The following is a 19,561-nucleotide window of genomic DNA, read 5'->3' on the forward strand; positions in this document are numbered from 1 at the left end:
GCATACCGCAATTCGCGCTCGTTTCAAACCAAGCGGCGGGAGAACATTTCTTACCACCAAGATGGATACAAGAGATTTCAAAGGCCATTAATGAATGATTTTTGACAACAACAAATTGCCTCCTCCAGGCTTTGGGGGTGTTGATTTAGAAAATTTTCTGTGTATGTAATAGGTGTGGCAAATAGGGTCACTAGGTTTCCATGCTATAAATATAAGTAATGAAAATTATATTTTAATTCGCTGTTCTTTAGTTAAATACTTAAATGTTTATGCATTCTCATAATTTAAATTTTGAAAAATCCTCGATTACCCTACAATAAAAATAAACTCTATTTCCATATCTAAAATATAAATTTTAAAAAATTCCAGATCGGAATAATGTAAAAATCTACACTTTAAACTGTCTTCTATTTCAGTACATAGTCCTTTATTATCATCAAATTCCTCTTCCAATTCACAAGATTTAGAAACCGAAATGGGTATCTATCCTAACTTGTTGAACCTTTTTTCTATATCTGGTCTACCACAACGCAAAAAAGCTTGACAACTATTGATATCTGCTCGCATTTCATCAATGTTAGACAAATGCCAATGCCATATTAGGGACAAAGATGCTGTTCATTTATTTACAGCTTATGTAGATGTAGTAAATTTAAATCCAAATAACCTTATGATCAATCGTACATCCTTAAGAGAGCAAGAGAAAATCTTTGAGAAGCAAAATCAGATTTCATGAATTCAAATTTAGATTTTTTAGTTATTTCCTCGGATACAAAGCTACATCCAGATGTAACTGGAAAAAAACGCTGATAGGCTTACCATGATAGCTTCAGGTCCCAATGTTGAACAGCTACTCAGAATTTCTGAGATATTTCTTCAGTTGCATATGATACCTTTAGATGATTGCTCTTTATTGCTGACTGTTCAAGCTGTAGTGTTTTATACAGCGGTTTACAATACCGGTCGTATAAATTGTGCATGTATTTTTTTAGAACAAAAGCTGAACGGTGATATATTGCATTTGTGTTGCTATCATCATGCACTTGAAATCGTACTGCAGAGTGTCTTTAAAGAAGTTCTTGCCTTTCTTAGTTCTAGACTCGGTATTCCATTATTTAAGCGCTTCAAAATTCAAAAAGTACACATACCACTTAAATTCTAAAAGAAGAATTTGATGACATATTATTGTTCGTAGAAAGCGGAATTAAGAAATATTACAAAGAATTCTCTTAACGTGTAATAATATTTCTTGGTTTAGTCCTCCTTCCTACAGGGATATGTTTTCGGCAACCTGGAGCTTATCTGTGAGCCAAATGGATGGCAAAAGGAATTTATTGTTTGAATATTTATATATTTAGGAAACAATTTAAATTGACCTTATATGAAGAGAATGCCCTAAATGCTGTTTTACAGTTAAATGCTGTAAGAAGATATAGTTTTTCGCAGCAACCCATTCTAGGCCTTTTAAACTAATATAAAGTCTAGTGTCTAAAAAACCTGCAGCGTACAAAATGATGACAAACATGCAGGAGAAGCAGTGATTGAAAAATTCACAGATCACATATGGTATTTAGGGGATGAACTAGTAGCTTTGTCCGTATTGGATGAAGGAATTGACTTTGAAGATAGGAAAAGACTACTTCAAAAAAATGCTTGCTGAATAGGAAGACGTGTCTGATGACTATATGAAAAAATTCAGATAACAGTAGATGATTTGGAATACTTTCTTAGTAAAGATCTTCCTCTTTATAGAATCAATTACAAGTAAATAAAACTGTTTGATAAGTTACAAACACCAAAAGATGTTTTCCTATGTGATCCTGATTCATGGCAAAATGAAGGAAGCTATTTAAAGGGAAGAGATATCGTTAAAATGCTGAAAGTTGTAAATGATACAACTGAAAGAGGAGCAAAATTAATCGACGAATTTCACAATCAATTTACCAAATATGAGTCACAAAAGCAATTTAGTATTTTACAGACAGTTCAAGACGATCGGGAAAAAAAATGCACACGATTGAGATACATTGAGAAAAGCGTACGATTAAGGTAAAGTTTCTAAAGCACTATTTCATTCTTATTCAATGAAAAATCTTTAGACGATATGAAGCAATTAAAAAGATTAATTTTAGGGCTACCTCGCAGTAAAAATATTTTGCAAACATAGGAGAAACGATGTACGGGGTCTGAAGTAAAAACTCGAAGATTTGTGGGAAAATTATCACAAGTGTTAAAGTTCAACGTCCTAGGGGCACGTGTTATTATTGACCGATCGAGTTCAAATTTTGCAACGATTACTTTTTATTATAGTGTCATAAAACTAGGGGGCGTCACTTGTTGAATTCCGAAAAAAAAATGTCCCATATAAATAAGGACCACCCTAATATATATATATATATATATATATATATATAATATATATATATATATATATATATATATATATATATATATATATATATATACAGGGTGCGGAGAAAGTTCCCACAATTTTATTGGATATTTCCAATATGTTGTAACTAACACATAATTTAACAAATCAACAAGTTAAAGCAATAAAAACTCTTTATTGAAACAATAATAACTACATTAAACAAAAAAATTATGACAATTGTTCAAAATTGGCTCCCTGGGCGTCAATACATTTATGGAGCCGCAGTCTGAAATTTCCGACGATGCTCGCGCACGCATTCACCATTATCTCATTCCAGGCACGCCTCAGAGCCGTTTTGAGCATGTCGACTGTGGAGTATCGTTTTCCCGATATTTTTTCCTCCGAGATTGACCACACCGAGTAATGCATCGGATTGAGGTCCGGTGAGTTAGGGAGCCAAACATCCTTGTCCCAAAAACCTGGGAGCAGATCTTCGCAGAAGGCAATCGTCTATCGGGCCGAATGCGTAGGAGCCGAGTCTTGTTGGAGTGTGAATCCATCTTGGTCAAAGTGTTCGGTTGCCCATAACCTTAGTACATCGCATAGAACCCGCTGCTGATAGCTCCAGCATTAATTTTGACGTTTATGTCAATGAAAACAAGCGGCGTCTTCCCAGTGGCACAAATGCCAGCCCCCAGACCATTATGGAGGCTGGAAAGTGACTGTGTCCGATGATTTTTACAGCAGCGGTCTTCTTCTGATCCTTCTTAAGCAATTGGCGATGATTTTGATGGTTATGTGTATGCTCGATGGTGAAGATCTTCTCATCGGTAAAGAGAACCTTCGAAAGGCGAGCACCAGCGGCCAAGCAAAGCATCCGTTGAGCTTTTATCAATCTTTTCTGCTTCATTGTGTCATTGAGGAAGTGGAGGCGATTGATCTTGTAAGAACAAAGTCCCAAATTGTTTTTCACGATGGTTCGGACGCTTTTTTCGCTGATCTACAGTTCTTTGGCCATCTTTTGCATTGAGCGTCTGAATTGCGACGGATGCGACAGCGGATCTTCTGCACATTCGCTGGAGTCGTTGCAGTGGTTGGACGACCACTCCGTGAACGGTCGAGAGTCCCTCCAGTCTCCTTGTAGCGTTTCACAGCGTCATAGACTGTTTTACTCTTGAATCCAGTCATTCGAATAGTATCGACTGTTTTCATTCCTTTCTTGTGTAATTCAACGACAGTAACACGAACATTTTCATGATTCATAGCTCACTAACTCAACGACCTAACAAAGAACAAATGATTAAACCTCAAATACTTTTGATGCCAATAAACAATATGTGCCAAATAAATCGCCAACTTATGATTTTACCGCCAAAAAAACGTTTTAAACAAAATTGTGGGAATTTTCTCCGCACTCTGTGTATATATATATATATATAATATATATATATACATATATATATATATATATATATATATATATATATATATATATATATATATATATATATATATATATATATATATATATATATATATATATATATATATATATATATATATATATATATATATATATATATATATGCGCTTCAAACATAAGGACCACCCCCGAATAAATATATATATATATATATATATATATATATATATATATATATATATATATATATATATATATATATGCGCTTCAAACATAAGGACCACCCCCGAATAAATATATATATATATATATTTTTTTTAATAATAATTTGGACTTATTAAAGCTTCTGCCATTTCAATCAGCTCCAATTCCATCAGTCAACACATTACAGAAACAAATAACCCAAATTCAGTTAAACTCTTAAGTATACAAACTAATTAACTGAGCTCGAATTGAAATAAACTCTGACGCATTCAAACTGATAAAGTGAATCTATATTCATCGAACACATTGCTATTTTCTTTATTGCATTTTAAAAATTAATAACTCGAAGATATTAAAACATCTGCCACTGCACAAAATGACACACTTTTCCGATTGTTTCAATGTTCTCTGACTCGAGAAATTTCGTTTCAAGTAAATCTAAAATCAATGATGTTGCTCTTGCCAACCGTAGTTGCTGAAGCATTTTACAGATATGTTCTATCTCAACTGATCCGATGTAACTTCCAGATGAATGGAACAACTTGGTCACCTCATTTGTTTTGTGAGAAAAACAATCACACGTCATTTTTTAATATGAAATATTATTCAAATTGGACTGCACGAATAATTAAAATAAAATTGATTTTCACGAACGAGCTATGTTGCTTTTAATGCATTCATAAATGAAATATGTTACTGAAGCAAAACAACTGCACGAAAAGACGTTTTCTCGACAGTATCTTTGCACTCATTTTATTCTTTAATGAAACAAACCAACGATGTAACTTTGTAATACTTTAACTGAAAAATGCTAAAAATCTGACTTTACTCGTTTCTAAAGCTGAAGCAAAGTTTTCTATATTTTTTTTTTCAAATACCTTTAAAAAATATTTAAAGAAAATGAGCAAAGCAATACATTGTTGGAGTTTAGTAGTGAAGTTACTAAATTATGCTCTTTTATTCATTATTAGAAATGTTTTTAAACTCTAACTCTTTCTATAATAAGCGTTGCTTTAAGAATCTCAAATAAAATGTAGTTCTTGATCTTATTAAAAGCCTATAGACATCCCCCTTATTTTCGTCATGTTTCTGAGTGCACCCATGGTTAAACCAACATATTAGCGGTATTAGCATTAAAAACAAAGAATGTAGTAGTAAAAATACTTTTAGATGAGCCATGGCATTGTTTTTAAAACAGTTAAATGGCCAAATGAAATTCCATGCACATCACAAGAGCTGTATTTTTAGCATTCGAACATTTCGTAGTGCTCGCATTATTACTTTATATGTATGAGTACTTTACTTACGGTACTTTTTTAGGAATACTTATGTAGGGGAACATGGGGCAAAGTGACAATGTGAAATAATTTCTCTGCTTTTAGCGCCACCTATCTGGTATTATTTTAACGATATAGTACCATATGTAGTCTATTCCAGTCGGAAAAAAATACCGCTGAAGATTAAAGCATTTGGTGATACAGGCTATTTTTAAAAATGATACTCATATTGTAATATTTTGTTGTGAGTTACAAATTATTTTTGTTCTAATAACATGATAAAGGTATTGTTATTAATATTTTAAATATTAATATAGGCCTCCTAATATTGAATGCAGTATTAATTTAATTAATATTAAGTCAATTCATATTTTAAATAAATTGTACAATTAGTCAAATACATAAGAGGCAAAGTGGATAGGATAAAGGGAAAGATTTGTTTCATTTAGTCACAAAATCATTTAATATTAAATCAGTTACGTTTTAATTTATTAATTAATTCATTTACATTTCTTCATTTAGTAATTCACTTGTGTTTATTCATTCATTCACTTATTTTCTTATTCATTCATTATTTTGCATCACAAAAAGATTATTTCTTGGTATCATCAAGCATTTAACATGCATGTGTTGTTTTATAATTGCTGTTTCACAAATTTAAAAAATCATCTGGCGTAAAAAAATATATTCTTTTCTTAAATAATGCCGAAATATCGCCCTATATTTAGCAATCAATCAGTTATTACAACTGAAATTTAAATTTTTGTCTTCTGAATTATACATACAGTTTTGCATCATTAAAATCAAAAGCTGGAAAGCTCTGCTTATACCTTATCAGAAGTAAATTATTCTTATATATTTACATGTAGGTATGTAATTTTCTATACATGTGATACTATTATGCATTTAATTTTCAGCAGATCTTACTGGAGCGTATCATTTCAGACACCTTTTATGTAGGAAAAAATTCATAAAATAATCTACTTTTTTTTCTTGAAAACTGAAAGGGCCAGACCCGTCATGTCCAAGTTTTAAAGGAACTTTTATCAAAAGGTTTAAAATCAATGCATTTTTATGGAAAAAAAGCATCAAAATACAAATGCATTATTACATTATGTTTCCAAAGTGGGGTCCAGGGGGTCAATTGACATCACCCGCCCAGATGACTGTCCAGATGACGGGCTAGACCCAGGATACTTTCTTTTCCATGTTGCTGTAGATATGTACACGTGCAAAAACAGTTTTTTTTCCCCTAGTGATTCAAAATGGAGTTAAATGCAATTAAAAAAACTGTTGAAAATGTAAAAAATGACAGGATAATTTAATCTCAAAAGCAATGAACCAGCAACTTTTGTGTCACATTTTCTCCTTACTGCATACATTTTCAGTTTGTTAAATTTATTTTGGGATGTTGTTTTTGACTGAAATGACGTGTAGGTTAAAATGGCGCAAAAGCGGACGAAAAATCTGACTTTAGGGCCGCTTAAGTAAGGAGAGTGTTAAGCCGAATCAAACTTACTATACAGTAGCCATCAGCTGAAATAGTGCATTCAATAAATATAAACGCTACTCTAAAGTGGTCTTGCTGTACAGAACTACAACTCACGGATATGGGTCATTCTTCAAAAAGTACTTTTCTGTCACACGCTTTTTACTGTAAAAGTTTTAAGGAATAATTCATTTAGCAATGCTTTTTATTTTCTTCAAAAATATGTGTATTTAAAAATGACAATTTTTTTTTACTAATAATTTTTAATTTTGGTTCACAACATGTGAGTTCTCCCATCCGTGTCATGTCACACACCTGTTGTGACAGTTTATGTTGCTTAAAAACTTGTTTAATCAAAAGTGTATAGTTATTAAAGTATTATTCTTTTCACAAGTGTCTCAAATACTAATTGTTTAGGTATATAAAAAAAGGCCAATTATTTAATGCCTCATTTCCGTTACATAAACACAAAACGCCATTTCTCTTTAACACGTGGCAGTAATGACATCGCATTTTATTTTCCATGATGCAAGGGAGCCCCCTTGTTTATTTTCAGCCATAAAAAAGTTGTGAGATTTTTGTCGAAAAACAAGAAGATAGATTTTGTTAAACTAAATGTGATTATCGTTTAGGGGGGTTAGTTGTGCACCTCCCCCTTTTGGTTGGATTCGGATGTTCTAAAATTGAAGGAAAAAAGAAGTCAAAATGTTTTTATGTGTTTAACATGTGCAGATTGTAGCAACAAAGAAAAAATATATTTCTTTGAAAAATGTATCTATTAGGTCTATATTAATAGAAAATTCCTCAATTCTCTGAATCTCACCTGCGTGGCAAATGGAGGCGAAATACATTAATATAAGGTATTCTACAATATTTATAAATTGCCAGTATATTCTCAAATTTACTAAAGACTATATTTAACACACATTTGAACTAAAAGGATAACTACTAATTAAGCCACACTTTAATTAAGACTGCTTGATATTAGACTCTCATTAATCATTGAAATAACTCATTGTTTGCACAATTAACAAAATTACTACTTTAATATTAAATTGGCCGAGAATTTTAAGAGTTAAAAGTTTTTTTCTTCTTTTTATTTCCGTGAACAAGACATTTTTTTTATTTATGAGTAAAATAATTGGAAATTAGCCGGGCCATTGTTTATGGTTACTTCTAGTAGGTACCACATTCATGTAAGAATGAAAAAAAAAATACAAGGTTTCAAAATTAAAAAGTATTTGCTTTCAAAGATTACGTTTTCTGGAGAATGACCCTAATGCACCTTGCAGTTGTTTTGTTAAAAACACTCAAGCGCAATGGGGTCGTTTCCAAAATTTTAAAAAATATTTTTTTCGGTAAGAGCATGCTTAAAAATATAGAATCTGACCATTTTTCAAATAATTTCTTTAAGTTTAATATTATAAAAAAATTATTTAAATCGGTGCTTTTTCATCGTTTAACGCTTCTGCCGATGACATCACAAATGATGAAATGCCATTCAGTGCTGCCATTCACGGTCGAAAATATTTAATTCGCATCTTTACTAACGTGTATTGGCAACGATACGGTTAATAGCAAGCGTAGTGAGCAGTGTTTAATTCGCCTCTTGATTATCATAACGTGGAAACGCGGTAGACAAACGCGGTGGACAGACGCGGCAAATAGCATTATTTGTGACGTCATAAAGATCACGCCTTGTTTGCAAAATCGGACGTTTCAAAAAATTAATTTAAAAAAAACTGTTTGAAAAATAAAAGTATTTTCTGGGTATATGTTTTTTTTTTTTTTTTTTTGCTCATTCTATTCATTTCAATGACTAAAAGTAGTTCTTTTGACTGAAGGAAACCACCTCATTCCATACATCGAGAATTTAAACTTAAGCGAATAAAGTTTATTGAAAATATGAAATAATCGGAATGTTCACTTCTCATGACTTACATCTGAAAATAAAATACTTAAAAAAAAAAAAAAGCACTATCTGCAACACCTTGTATGAACTTCAAAAAGATTTTAGAAAGAACAACAACAACAGAAGAAAAACAAAACGTTCAATACCTTCAAAACTTGAAGGTATTAAACGTCTTCTTGATTATCTAACAGACAACGGTATCTTGAAGTATCACGTATTTTTACTTACCTTCACTGGACTAGAGAGTAAACTGCCGTGCGAAGTAGATAAGTTGCATCTGCGCTTTATATCGAAATTGAGTTACGGTCACCAGGTGGTTCTCTGTCTCTTATTTTACCTAAATACAATGTTTCATGGTCATCTGCAATGGGAAATATTTTTACAAAGTTGTATTTGAATCAAATACTTGCAGACGCAAAACTTTAAATAGCAATTTCTCATTTTGAACTCAGCTGCAGATATGACTTTTGCGTTTAGCGCGGATGTATATTTTTTTCCTCATTTAATACCATTTAAATCTGGACTATTCTGTATATCTGTACATTAAATTCTGCATTGTTCAGTATTTCTGTGCAGTAAATTCTATACTAGTCTGTATTTCTGTGCATTATATTTGGTACTATTGTGTGTTTCTGTAATTTAAATTATGCACCGTTTTGTATTTCTGTACATTGACCTCTGTACTTTTCTGTATTTCTGTACATTAAATTCTGTACTACTCTGTATTTCTATACATTAAATGCTGTATAGGATGGCTGTATAATTTCTTGTTTTCTGAAAGTTATCTTTTTGTTTGGAATTTCAAATATCAGGATAGGCTGTGCTCCCAAATAATCCTGATAGTTGTCAAATGATGTAGTCCGAGAGCCCATGAGTGCCTGCACTACGTCATAGTATAAAGACCCAACATTTTTCTGTGTAAGAACATCATAGCAGGTAAGATAAGTTGAGCTGGCTTTGGAAACAAAAAGCTAAACATCATAGATTCATTTAACGTCACGTTACTTGGTGGCCCCCATCTAACCATCCCCGATTTGGAAGACATTTTACAAAGGTGCAGACATGCCTTTGAAACTAACCTGTACACATTTTCAGCTCTCAAAACACAAATCACGATGATCTAGGATACATTAAAAAGAAAAAAAAGCGGGCCCTAAAATTGCCCCCAGTGGAGAAACTGTGTCAAGCATGGCACTTCGTTTCACAAAGCTGTTCTGCCGTTTTGAAGCCCTTTTTTTTTATCGATTCTAGATCCTCAGGATTTGGGTCTTGGAAGCTGAAAATTCGTACAGATGAGTTTCAAAGGCATGTCTGCACCTCTATAAAATTTTGTTCAAATCGGAGATGGTCGGATGGAGATGACGAAATTATTTTACATGGAAGGACTCCGTTTTTGACACAACTTTACTAGCTGTTTCCTGCCAAGGCATGCGCGACCCAGCTTAAATTAACAGATAACTGTATTTTACCTGCTATGATGCCCTTACGCTCATTAGCTCTTATTCTACACTGCTCAAAACAATTAGGGGAGCAAGCAAAAATGTGAAGAAAACCGGGCGAGACGGCTATGTTTTGGCATACAATGGATAGTACACGCGTATCAATGCGCAATACAGAAAAAAAGACGTAAAATAATTGGAATTAAGTTTTAATGCTTTGAAAGTATGGAAAAAACGTAAAAAGATGATTTAGGGCAACAATTTGGTTACATGTAAATGATGAAAAAAGACACTGTTTAGACATGATGCATAAGTTTTAATAAGGCGTGTGGGCTCCTCGAACACCTAAGACTGCTGCACACCTGTTTGCCATGGATGCGATGAGGTTATCTATCTGACTTTGGGGAATACTGTTCCACTCCCCAAGAAGTGCAATTTCCAAGTCTCGAACAGAAACAGGCGGCCTTGATCGCGTAGCAATGCGTCGTTCGAGAATGTCACAAACATGCTCGACTAGATTCAGGTCAGGAGAACACGCTGGCCATTCCATACCCTGTATTGTTTCAGCTTCAAGCATGTTCTCCACCAGACGAACTCTATGCGATCGAGTAATATCATCCTGCAAAACAAAAAAATATCCAATGGCTTCAGCATAAGGGGTGACATGAGGTCGCTGTATCTCGTCTGCATACCATCGGTCCGTCAAAGTGCCATTCCGAATGATATGCAGGTCCGTACGTCCGCCCATGCTGATTCCACCCCATACCATCCAACCAACTCATTTGTATTGTGACCTTTAACGAATGAATGCGAGGTTATTTCGAGTTCACCCTGTCCCTCCATACCAGAAAGCGTCGGATGTCACACTCTAGGCTGATTTGGGACTCATCTGTAAACAACACTTGGCTCCAATCATGTTGCTCCCAATCTCGATGTTCAACATCCCATCATCTTCGGGCAGCACGGTGGCGTGGGGTCAACGGAATGAGGACCATTGGCCTACGTGCATAGAGCTCTCCCTCATGAAGCCGATTACGTACTGTTTGGCTGGACATCCTTCGTCCTGTTGCCAAGAGTAACTGTCTTTGCAGCTGCGTAGCATTCTCTGTTCTGTTTCGACGAGCTATTAACAGTATATACTGGTTATCAGTTGCTTCAGTGGCATGTGGCCGATCTTGCCCTGGTCGACGTCTAACATTTCCTGTCTCTTGGAATTGATTCCAAAGCCTTGCAACAACACTTCTGGAGACTCCAACAGCGTCCGCGACACTACGTTATGTTTGCGCGGATTCCAGTCTGTCTATAAGATGTCATGTCATGGATTCCGGTAAATCACTCTGTTAAGACATTCTCAAGTAACCTTGTCTCAAGAAAAAATACTGTGCAATCGAATTTCACAGTTACGGCAATAAAACGGACGTTTCTGCAACATCTCGATTTCTGCTCTTATCTCCTTTTTCTGGTTTTTGACGTCATGAACACTGATTGGCATATAAAATTTTCTTTTTCCGTTTCCTGGTAGGCTTAAAATTATAGATGTTTATATGTACATACATTTTATGTTATTTATTAGTATGCATCTTTGCGTAATTTTGTTAAAACCATGTGCTCCCCTAATTGTTTTGAGCAGTGTAATATGATAAGTTTAAATACAACGAATCTCTGCAAAGCTAAAAAGCTTTGACAGCAAAACTAACTCAGTTGAAACTCATGTTACGCAAAGGGGTTCCTGATATAACGGTAAATACTTCAAAAACGGTAAAAAATCAAAAGGAATTATGTATCAAAAAATATTCAAACCTAATAAATACAATGAATCATGTAGATTATAAAAATACATTTTAGTAGTGTAGAAATTAAAAAAAAAAAAAAAAAAACAAACATAATACATGAAATATATTGGATGAAGTATAAAAAGTAACTTTACCCCAATATTAGCAGCAAATTCCAAATTACTGTAGTTTGTAAATGAAAAACAAAAACAAATATGCTATATGCTGAAATATGATTGAAATGAAAGAAAAAAAAGAAAAACAATTTATAAATAAAGCGCAATTTTTTAAGAAATGAAAAAAACATTGTATATAAAACATTTTTTTCTCGACAGTTTGCTTTATTTACGTTGGGTTTTCATTTCAATCATGCCTTGTTGTGTGTTTCCCCCCCCCCAAGAAGGTACAGAAACAAGAAAATTTTGAAGAAAGAGCTGGCAATTTCTAAGAAGCGGAAAATCATAAACTAAGCTCATGTTTCTTCGGTAAAACTTCCTCCATAATCCGCTTAAAATTAAGATCCCATCCTACCCTTATCATCCAACATCTGCGACTTCCCGGGAAGCAAATAAGTAAGTAGGTGCAGCAACCAACAAACTATTCTTTCTGATGAATTCCTTTCAAGTATTATTTTTACAGCATTTTCATCCAGCGTCTTCTTTATCATAAAATAAATCATTATGGTCCCAGGAAATGCTTCATTTAAGAGAGTTTTGTTTCAGATGCATTATCATGAAAATAAATTTTAGTTTGATGCAGGGACAAAATGATTCAGAAATGTAAATGTAGGCGCAATATCTACTAACATTTTTTGAAATTTATGTAGAAGATTAGCGATAAGGAATGATAAGATTTAAAATAAATATACAGTGAAATTCCGATTTTACGTTTTTCAAGTGACTGGTTAACGTAAAATACGGGAAATACATAAAAAGCAAAAATTAAAAAGAAAAAACCGAAGGTAGTAACGATGATTCTTTCAAAAGATGTAATGATCTATATTTTATTGAAACAAGATTATTATAGATATCTTTTTAGCACATTTAGTTGTTAATTCGGGTTTTTAAGTTGAAATAAGTCCGTAATAGTGGACTCCTTTTTAGTCATTGAGTCCAAAGTAGATGTAGCGTCTTCCAGAGTTGAAATGCTGTGCAAGATTTTTCTTCCTCGTCGTTATGAGAAAAAAAATAGTCTTTTATCATCTGTAAGATTTTCAATGCAAAATTAAAAGAAACGACGAAGTGGGCGGGGTGCCTCTCGTTCACCTAGTAAATTTATCCGTGATACTAAAGTTTAACTCAAATATTCTCAAAAGGTATTTTTTAACTTATCATATAATACCATTTATTTCTTACTGGTAGAGTACTGACAGGGATACGTAAAAAATCACTTTAAATAAAACTAGCCAAAATGTCCCAAGCAGTGGCACACAGAAGAGGAGGATCCAGGGGGTCCGGACCCCTTCCCATCGCTCTTGAGTTTTTTGATTGACTATAATCCTATGTATGTAGTACATAAAATAATTCCAATCAAATGAAACGATAATTTCATATTCAATAAATGAAAAAATAAAATTTGTTTCATCTTTCTTCCCCTGAAAAATCGAATTGTATTTGAACATATATTGTTCTATAATGATGATTTTGCTTCGTTGTTTTTATTTTTAATTATGAAAAAGGTAAATTCATTCATTCTTGTGCTTTATTTTATTTTGATTAAGTGTTTATTTTTATAAATGCATTTTATTAACTAATGTTAAATAACGATTCAATATATATTTTTTCAATGTTTTTTGTTCCCGAAAATTGTTAAAATCAAAAGAATGTGTTGGAGTAGATATAGGAGAATGGTGTGCCTTCGATCCTGGACCCTCCCCCTCGCTTCACCTTCGAACAATTTCTGTGTCCACCGCTCAGGGCTGCGGAGTCGGAAGGAAAATGGTCGACTCCGAATTCGACTCCAGAATTTTAATACGTCTGAATCCGACTCCAACTCCGACTTCAATTCCGTTTTTTTTTAAATTTATTTTAGCAAATTCTCCCCCGCCCCTCATTAGAAGGGGGGAAACCCCAAAATAGAGATTGAAATATGAATTACTTTTTATGAAAAATTTCGCGTTGTATTTTATTGTAAACCTAAGATGCATACAACTTTTGAAATTCAAGTTTAAAATCAAACTATTCAATAGGTGTGATTTCTAAAATGAGATTACTAAAAAGTCCCATTTAAAAAAAAATGAAAAGGATTAATTTGCTTCTCTTTAATGTTCAACAAATAGACGCTGATCAAATCCTGGGTTTTCAATTTTTGAAAGCACAGAGAAGAATGAGAGAAAGAGTTTGGAGAGAAAAAAAACTTTCTTGCTAAGTCAAAAAAAATTCTTGAGAGGGGGCGCCCCCAATCCTCACGGGGGACACCCTCTGGTGGGTGACACCTTAACTTAATTTCAGAATTTACAAAAATTGAAATACTTTAGTTCTAAAAAAATTCCCCAATAATCAATCTTAAATTTCATCTTAAAATTTTAAACAAAAATATTGCACTGTATTGTGGAGAGAGGTCGGATGCATGTCCGTCTGGAGAGAATTTTACACAAAAGGCGGAGGTATGCATCTTTATACGAGTAGCTACTTTTCTTGACTCAATTTTTAATTTTTTTATTAACAGCTTCAGCATTAACCTTAATATGAAGATTTTAAAGATAACTACAATTGTAGAGTGTTGTAACTAATAAATAATGTATTTTATTTCGTACTTTTCAGTGCTAACCAAGCTTTCTTAGATAAAGTTTTTAGAATTAAAAAAACATTTTTATTTTATCGTATCTTTTGGATTTGCGCTTTCGTGCCAACACATTTTTGAATTTACCAAGCACCGTGAGTAGTTTCCTGACTTGCTCAAGCGATACATATATTCCTTTTACTATTTAATAACAGACATCAAGGAAAAAATATACTGTTATTTTTATTTTAAAGTGATTATTTAGAAACTGTTAGGCAACGAAACTGTTTGCTGACAGTTGCTTTCAGCTACGAGTAAATAAAGTTAGGAAAAAAGCAAACTAGGAGACGGCGCGGCGTAAGTAGCTGTTACAGAAATTTCGATAAATAATCAGGCCAGCTGGTTGCCACAATGAGTTATTTTCTTATTAGTAGGTATTTATACATGCAATCAAATTAATTGGTAGTTAAAAATATCTAAATCATGACAATAAATTTTAAAAAGTTTGTAAAATTTAAAAAGACAAAAATTATCAACATAGTTCCGTCTGATAAAAATATTTTTAAAAGAAGAATGATTCCTTAAAGTTCTACTTGGGACAGCAAGTTGTATCGAATTGACGATATCTGAGCGGGCAATTAAATTATGTAGGACCTTGCAGAAAAAATAGAAGATACAAAAGTTCACGGCATGATTTAAGAGCGGAAACATCATAAATATTACATAAATGAGTGGAAGAATAAGTTAAAAATTTTTGATTATTAGTTCTGTAACATAAGTGATAAACAAATTTGGATTGAACCTCCTCAAGAGTTTTAGATTTATTATTGGTAATAGGGATTCCAAATAAGACTACAGTACTCGAGTTTGGACCGCACAAGACAAAAATAACGCGTTTTAAGTGCTTACTCATTAGAAAAATATTTAGTCTTGAGTTTAAGAAAAACCAGAACCTTATTAGTCATTAATATGTTGCGTAAAATCAAGGTTAGTATTAAAAGTGATGCCCAAATCCGTAGCAAAGTCAGAACGCGGTAAACACTGTTGTTCAATTTTATAAAGCTGCAAGAATGACTTGAAAAGATCTGCGACTGTAACTCAAAACACTGCATTTACTAATATTTAAATAAAGCCTATTCACCATGCACCACCGGTGCAGCTTATCCAAATCACTCTCTAAAAGGATATTCAGAGATAGTGCAATTTTTCTAAATATCTTTAAATCATCAGTGAACTAAAGATAGTCACACTATTGAAAAATATTACAAATATTATTTATGAATACAATAAAAAGCAAGGGTCCTAAATTAGAACCTTGCGGCACACCAGAAGTATTAGTAAAATCATTAGAAATAGCACCATTGAAATAAACATATAACATACGACCACTTAAATATGAAAAAAAAAAAACAGTCAGTGAGGCTGATGTGAAAGCCAATGTTATTCAATTTCGCCAAAAGAATACCGAAGTCAACCGCATCAAACGCTTTTCCAAAATCAGAGTAAATAACATCAAGTTGACCACTGCTTTCAAATGCAGAAATGATTTTATTAGTTAAACAAAACAAATTGGTACTCGCAGAACGCTTGAGGAAAAAAACATATTGATCAGGTGATACTAAATTTTTTACTTGATGAAAGAGCTTTTTACATATAAAAGATCCCAAATTTTTCGAAAAATGTCTCAAAATTGCAATTGAGCGAAAATTTCTGCATTCATTTTTATTCCCAGTTTTAAAAACAGGAATAATTTTCGTATGCTGCCAAGCATCAGGGAATGTGTTCGTTTTCAAAGAAAAGTTAAACAAAATAAGAAGAGGATAGATTAGCCCATCAGCACAACCTTTAACGATAAAAGAAGGCACATTATCAACCCCAACTGTTGAGGACGACTTTAAAACGTTAATGGCAATAATCTCTCTCTCTCTCTCTCATTTCATCATAACCAATATTATCAACTTTTATTAGATCACAAACATTGTTTTCAAAAAGACTAAAATTTCTTTCATAACAATTAATAAACTGATACACAGAACTAAAGTAGTTTGCGAATGCCCCAGCAATATCACTATCATTTTCATAGCACACATTGTTGTAAAAGATTTTGTTAGGCAGGGAATATTTGTTATTAAAGTAGGACCAAAATTTCTTTGGATCAGAAATAAGATTATTTTCGGTAATACGCAAATATTTACTGTAATCATCTTTAATGTTCTTTTTAAGAGTAGATTTCAGAGTTTGAAATTCACTAAGCACATTGGGATTGTCAGTTCTTAAAGCGAATTTGCGAACTTAATTCTTATGCCTTATCAATCTTTTGGTTTCAGTTGAACGGAGAATGGAAAACGGAAAGATATTGAAAAGGTAAGAAATTGACTGTTCGTAAAAGAAGGCAGATTGAAGTTTTTTTCATCCACGGGGATGATCAGGCGTAGTATTATGAAAAAAAAGTAAGATTGAAGGTTGAAGCCAATAACTTTTTTAAATTGAAACACACTTATGGTAAAAAGATCACCGTCGAAAGACTTAAACCTTTTCGTGATAGAAGAAGAGTTTGCAAACTTACATCACCTGAAAAGCACTCAATCGGGAACCTTATTTAAACGACAGGTATCAATATTTGTCAAAAATGATGTATGTCGCAATTAGAAAGTGTGGAAGTTTTATTTATGCAGCAAAATTTCCTAAGCTTCAGTTACTGATTTGGCACAAGATAGGGCATTTGAACTTTAGCCAGGTAATCATGGCCTGGGGTAACCAATGAATGAAAATAATTTTACTGACGAAAAAAGTAAGAATTTGGATGAACCAGACAGATGGAAGCACTATTGGTATGCTTTACGAAATGAAAAAGAATTTTTCTCCATGCGCCAATTAGATGCTCTAGCATGACTTAAGATTGCTTTGCTTATACTACCGTATGCAGGTAAAGGGCAATAACTGCAAACTTTTCATTTTATTTTTGCATTTTTGTCACCTATTGTACGTCATCTTTATTGTATAAGCTCGCTTATTTGGTTTCCCCTAAATAGGCGGCGCAAAAAAGACGTCTAACTCCAACATTTCCAACAGTTAGTTTTGAATTCAAAACGCGTTTCTTCAAATATCTCGAAAACGTATTTCTGTTGTTTCTGCCGTTTACCTGCAAACAGCAGTATAATGGTGTCTGCTCCGTTATGTTTGTTTCAAGTAAAATGAATTCACTAGCATATAAAATGTCCTCTCAAGCCATCTTTTACCAAATGCTGAATGTACTGCTGGAGAAAATTATAAATGTCATCAAGACTTATGCATTCGAGTAACAGTGCCAAAAAATGTTAAAAATCAACAATGTTAAAACTTTGAAATGATCAACTAAAACTCCAAATCTTAGCGTAATATAGAACTTATAGGGTGATTTAGCAAGGCGAATTTCTGCAAATGAGGGACATTGAACTTCATCAGAGTTGAAATTTAATATCGACGATGAATGGCGTAAAATATATCCCAAACCTTGTCAAAAACTAGTTTTATACATTAAAATAAGAATATTTGAAGCAATTTGAAGAAATGACTCCTACACAAGCTCATGAATGTTTTTATTTTTGTCTTCATATGCTTTTTTCTATGCTGGCCTTAGAGATTTCACTCAGGTTTAAATATTAATCTGTAATATTTTCTGAAAAAGAAATACACTCAAATGAAAGTTTTTGACTTTTTAACTTGTGTTTAAGGTTAATAATTACCACTCAAATTATTTTTTTGATCCTAAAGTTTAATATGTGTCCAATTTCTCAAAAAAGGTTAATGGCCTTCTAGTTTTTACTCAAACTGTAAATGTCTGTTGCTGAAACACAGAACCACTATTTTTGCTTGACTATATTTTCTTACTAATAGTCTGGTGACAAAAAAATTAATTTTCGATTTTTTCCATATTCATTAATTGTAATATCATACAAAATGCTGCATTCCATAAGTTTTCGTTCACGTGGCATGTAATTATTGATGCATTTTTTAAAGGGACATGACCTTCTTCAAATAGGTTCCAGCTAATTATTTTTACTCAAAAAAAAAAGTTAGATATATCTCTAAAGAGACAAAAAATTTATTGATGAAATGTTTTTAGCCATGCTCTTATATGTAAACAAACTCAAATAAATAAAACAAAAAACGTAATTTGTACATTAAAACGTACAGAGGAAAAGGACTACTCTCCTACATTCACATCAGGCAACATAAGTGTCAGAATTCAAAAAATAACAATATCGGATAAATCATGTTTTTACACATTGCGACTTTCAACAGAAAGTCGCAATGTGTAATGTATATTTTCAAACACTACTGTCGCACAAAACATTCATAACGTTATTTTTAATGCTTCTTTTTTCGTGAAGGGTTGGTTGGGGGAAGTGGGTCACTCCCCTAAAATTGAAATATAAATAAAGTTTTGAAACTTTTTTGCACAGATCATGTTAAATTTCATCACAGTGATTGGTTTCGCACACATTTGGGATTCATGGAATTTTTTTCTAAGTCATAGCACTTAGTCAAAAAAAAAAAAAAAAAAAAAACGAAAAAAAAATTTTTTTCGCGAGTTCAAGCAACATTTTTCAAAGAAGTGTTTCCAGGTTAGTTTTATTATTTTTTATAATAATTAATTTTTCACGTACAGTTTAACTTAAAGTTCATACAGCAACAAGAATTTTTGTATAAAATATTAGTAATAAGTACATTTAGTAAGTTACCCCCCTATAGCCAGGGCTAAGGCAGAAATACATGAAATACACCGCCAGCTATGTCAATTCCAGCCGAGGATTGCAGTTTCGTGCTTATTAGCTCTCATCAGCCCGGCACAGGAGTGACTGAGCTGGAGGCGGAAAACCTCTTAAGGGAGCCAAGAGTGCCAAACAAACTGGTAGCTAATACAGAATTAGCACTTCAGTAAGAGGTTTCCGCCTCCAGCTCAGTCAC

The sequence above is a fragment of the Uloborus diversus genome, chromosome 1, assembly GCF_026930045.1.
Source record: "Uloborus diversus isolate 005 chromosome 1, Udiv.v.3.1, whole genome shotgun sequence".
In the NCBI taxonomy this organism is placed as follows: Eukaryota; Metazoa; Arthropoda; class Arachnida; order Araneae; family Uloboridae; genus Uloborus; species Uloborus diversus.